Genomic DNA, 5512 nt, shown 5'->3' on the forward strand with positions numbered 1-5512 from the left:
AAATGTTACACCTCACCCAGTCAAAGACATTGTAGGCTAATTAACATCCTTCTTAGTAGTGCAAAACATCACACTTTAGCTAAATGCAAACAACTTGTGAACGAAACACTTTAAACACTTGCATATGTTACTTCTGCGCCATTTGAAATTTAAAAAAAAATTGTTCACAAAAAAAAAGCAAAACTATTGCTGCCACATTATCTGAAAAATACTGTAAGTCTAGAAACTGGTGATATCAAAACATGACCAGTTTGTTCCAAAAGGCACCTTTCTGTGCATGACAAAAATGACTCCTTGCATAAAAGTAAAACTCTAAAAGGAATATCATTGGACTTATTGGCTATCTTGACTTGTTTACTAATGATACAGTAATTTCTTGTGGAAACAATCAACGATGTTGTTTTGCCGAGAACAAAAGATTTAACAACAATAATAAACCTACAGTAAGATCAGAATGGTTTCTCTTATTTTCCTCTTAATACACTGGCTAAACATGAACAAGCTTGTAGGTGTCTTCCAGAGGCCTACTGTCAGACCTAGAAAAGTATTAGGCAACAGCATGGTTACATTTCAAAAAGATCAAGCTGGACAATGTCCTTGCACTAAGCCTGGCTCAGTGAGGGTGCATAATTAGGCCTCTGTGACTGAATAGCCTCTCCACTGGTGCGCTGGTGGCAGGAACAGCGAGCACTCTCATAGCCACAAGATAGAGCCTTGGGAAGACTTTGGCATGCCTCTTCCACCAACCTAGGCAGTCCGTCATTTCAATGCAACCACCTGTAAAATGACATCTCCAAATTAAAATGAATGCTGTTATTGACCCTTATGGAGTGTATATAAAGTTTCACCGTTGTTGTAAAGATAACACTCTCTAGTTTTAGCCACAGCAATCAGAATCATTCTATGTGCTACCAGTAAAAAGTTATTCTATTTCAATAATCACAGAAAAAAATACTTTTTTGATCCTCGCCTAAGTTTTTTCTTGAAAATAAAGGAGCATAAAGCAGCATTACGAGGTGGGAACTAAAACGCACTGTGTGCCAATAGAAAAACTTGTATTGCTCTCATATTTCAAATTTGAAAATAATATCTGTAAAACTGATAATCTGACACCAGTTTTTATACTGGTATGTTCATGCGTGTTATTGAGGGACTGTTGTTTCATCCACATCTATCCAAATTGGACACCACTGAACATGTCAGGATAAAGTGCAATATCTTTTGAATGCTTGAACCTACAGACATCAGTGAGGGCTCTATTGAAAGCTTATACCCAGAGGAATCCATATCTGGACACAGAGTCATTCTATTAGTTATAGAAGTTTAGATTTCATTATAAAAACTAAATCAAATGTATATTTTTCATAAAAAGATATAACAAGACTGTATCAAAACAACTGTTATGGACAAGTTTAAATATATATTTACAATTCACACTAACAACAAACACTGCAAACTGTGTATTTACTGTAAAACTCAAACTGTACACATATTCTTAGCACCATGACACTCACTTGTTTTCTATGAGCCGTTCTTTATAACAGTCTCTGTTTGAAGAAAGCACACAGATATGCTGCTGTCTCGACTTGTGCAGCCTCCACGACTTCTCCTGTTGTGTATTTTCTCTTTTCTGTACGTTTTGCCGTGTTTTTGCATTCCAAAACTATCCCAAAACAAACAAAATGGAGGACTGACGCATTACGCACTCTTTATGCACTACTTGTCATGAGTCACTACCACAGACTGTATAAAAGATGGACATAGCTACCGTGACGTCACCCGTTGGTTTCTGTACTGAGAAAATGAAGCCAGGGTTTTGCTACTTCCTGGTTGACATCTTGGATTTTTGGAGCCAGTGACGCAAAAATCGTCGGAGGGGGCGGAGCCACAGGAGCAGTGATTGGTCAGACGGATTGAGAGGCAGGCCCTCTCTACCCGCCCATTCAAAAACTCAAAGAACATCATGATGTTTGTGAAGATCGCTATGAGAAGGCACAAGCAATGAGGTTAACCGAGGAGAGGGAGAGGACCTTGCTTTTACATCGTCACCTGAATGCAACGGTTAGTAGAGCAATACTTTCTAATAACTGTTAGAGAAGAATGTGATGAGTAACCATTACTATAATACGTACAGTATGACTTCAGTTGCAGTGTCTTAGCTTCATAAGAGCTTCTTCAGACTTAATTCGAAGTCACCTTTCAGAAATGCCCAGCACACTGCAGTAATCTGAACTGAATTAGAGCAGGTTGTGGTGCCTGTGATGTGCTGTGTTGGGGTAGTGGCCCTTAATCTAGTATGCTTCACACTACATGCTCTGCACAATGAACCACAGGAACCCTCAATTAAAAGTTTTCAGTGGGCATCCTGATCATTTTTAGTGTTTCCCTTATGTTATGTAGGCTATTTAATTGGTTTCAAAACCAGTGCACATAAGAAAACGTGCATTTTGTTGATTGTCTCATGTTTGTTTGATAGAAACTTCAAAAAGAGTGCTCTGATGACAGCGACAGTACAGTGATCCTTGACCACACTGAGGATGAGGTTGCCAGGGATACAAGTGTCCCTGAGCTCATAAGAACAGAGAACATAATTGTAAATACATCTGTAATCCTAATATGCTGACATAAGTAGTGACAGCCATCAGCATTTCCAGCATAGGGGACAACGTAAATGAACAGCCAAATGTTTTCCACTTGACTATTGTCTGAAAATAACATTACAGTAACTGCAGTAGTTGAATTTCTGGCATTTTCATCGCAAGTGCTCGTAGTGCGACTACACACTTTGGTTTATGGCAGTTAATATCGTTATGATTTGCAAAGGTTCCACCTTGTGAATGTTTACTCCAAAAACGTAATCTTTTCTATTTTGTATTGTTTTGTCTGAACATTTCTCGCTTTTAAATGCTTGTGATTTGATATGCTTACAAATCAAGAACTGTCTCTAATCTTTTTTTTTTTTTTTTAGCTCAATAGGCAAATGTTTGGATACACAACAGAAGATTCTTCATCAAATTTTGAGTTCAGTGAGGATGGACACAGTCCTGAAGCTGATGGAGAAACAAGTGACAGTTCATCAGAAGATAGCGTGCAGCACAAGGGTAAGAAGATAAAGGTACTGATAGCACATTTAGCCAAGTCCCGGAAAGTAGATGTCCAGAAGAGAAGACGTGTGACGTGTTCAAGTTCCCTGGACACCGATAACGCTCAAGAATCTTCTTCACCTGGTAGTTCTGATGTGAAAGCACCTTCAGTCAAGACCCGGAAAGGAGCTGTTCAGCCAAGAAGACGTTTGACATATTCTAGTTCCCTGGACACCGATAACACTCAAGAATCTTCTTCACCTGGTGGTTCTGATGTGAAAGCACCTTCAGCCAAGACCTGGAAAGCAGCTGTTCCTCAGAGAAGTGGTTTGACTTGCTCTAGTTCCCTGGACACAGAAAACACTCAAGAATCTTCTTCACCTGGTGGTTCTGATGTGAAGGTCATGGCTCGACATAAGAAAGAAGATGGTAGAAGAGTGTACAACGAAAAGTCTTTCTGTGTGTTTTGCTTCAAGCCTTTCAGAAAAATGGTCCGCCATTTGGAAGCAAAACACAAAAAGAGCCATTCAATTTCCAACTGGGTCTAAGAAGCGATGAGTGCAACTCGGTTTACTCAGACACAGAGGTAATCATAGTTGAGGCCAGGCATGCTTCCCACTGCTTTCACTGTACTGGAATTTTCATTTATTAGAGCTGTTGTGTTTGCAGGCAAATCCAGGGTTAAAAAGAAATCCACTACCGGCGTTGGACAATACATAGATCCACATCCAGCCCAAGGTATTTCAAGGATATATTTTCTATATTTCACGGGTTCCAGGGTTTGTTTGTCATTCAACATGTTAAGATAACAAAAAAGATATTTGTTGCTCAGGAACAGCAGCATACTAAAATAAGAAACATTTTGCAGTAAATTTAAGAAGAGTTCAGAGGACAGATTTAAATCAGGGAGTTCATGAGCTGCACTGTAGCCTTGTTCTGGCTTCAAAGGTTCGCAGTCTTCTGCCTGCAGGGAGGGGAGTGAGCAGTTCGAGGTCCTTATGATACATGACACTTCATTTGTCACTGAGTTTGCCTTGACTTGAGAAATAGGTGAGACACAGAATCTCTTGATCAGTGTTTCCTATTCCTGGTCCTGCTAGCCCACTGTCCTGCATGTTTAAGATGTTTCCCTCTTCCAGCATACCTGATTCAGATGATCAGCTTGTTCTGAAGTTGTGCAGAAGCCTGATAAATATCCATTCATCTGAACCAGGAAACACCTACAACATGCTGGACAGTGGTTCTGAAGGACCAGGACTGAGAAACATGGGTCTAGATGGTGCAATGTAGCCACGAGGCATGACAGATGTGTCTCAACAGGCAGTGTGCCATTAAAACCAGTAGGCCTGTTTTCATTTTGTGGCCAATTGGGTTAAACTGAATGTTTTTCTCAGTTTGTGTTCTTTTATTTTAATAGGTAGGTTGGATGAAGAGATGCCGCTGGTCATGGAAGTCACACCACAACAAACAGAAGGTAAGCTGTTTAAAATTTTCTCTAGTGGCTTGTGAATGGGTTAGCCTCCTCTGGCGTTTGAAAAGCCAGAGGACTGTTACAGAACAGGTCAGTTATGGCTTGAGACAGCACTTACCTGGTATTAATGTTGTAGCTTGTGACGGAGCGACGCCATCACTAGCGGAGGTTAGTGGGCCGGCATGCCGACGCGGCACACACCGACGCGGCACACACCGACGCGGCACACACCGATGCGGCGCACCCAGGACACACACATACGCACACCCATGTACAAACTTTACAATAACCTGCACTCACACCTCATTCTATTTCACTTCTGCTGTTAAGTATCGTGACCAAGGGTGCACACTTGCAGCGATACTTTCTCTCTCTCATCCATACACGCACACATACACTCACACACACTCACCGTCCGTTGCAGTGGTAGGCAGCTGGCTGGAATGCTTGGCGGGCCATACCATCAGCCGGCTTAAGATGGTATGGGCCCACGCAGTTGCTGGTCACATGATGCGCAACATTTTATTATTTTCCCTTTGAACATTATTCTTTGAAATGCCGATGGGTTATTGTGAGAAACCCTACCCCTGTCCCCTGACTGAGAATTCTGTGGTTCCCATCGCAGGGGTGAACTGGGGGAAAACTGTTTAGGAAGCAATGTTTGTATAATTTTTGTATTTTTACCTGTAAAGGGTATGCCCAGTGGGAGGGGCTTGGGCTTTAAAACCAAGGGCTCTGGGACTGACTGATTGTGGGAGTAGTTGGAGTCTGGAGTTGGAGTTAGAGACAGTGATTGTGACAGTGTTGGTCTGAGTTTTTGAAGGTGGAGTTAAAGGAGAGCTGGTGTGTGTATATAGACCTGTATATAGAGTTTTTCTTTTCCTTTGCTTATTTTTACAATTGGGTTTTTGCACTTTTTTTTTTGTTGCACTTTGTAAATATTCTATTCACTGTCACA

The sequence above is a fragment of the Stegastes partitus genome, unplaced genomic scaffold, assembly GCF_000690725.1.
Source record: "Stegastes partitus isolate 25-593 unplaced genomic scaffold, Stegastes_partitus-1.0.2 Scaffold705, whole genome shotgun sequence".
NCBI lineage: Eukaryota > Metazoa > Chordata > Actinopteri > Pomacentridae > Stegastes > Stegastes partitus.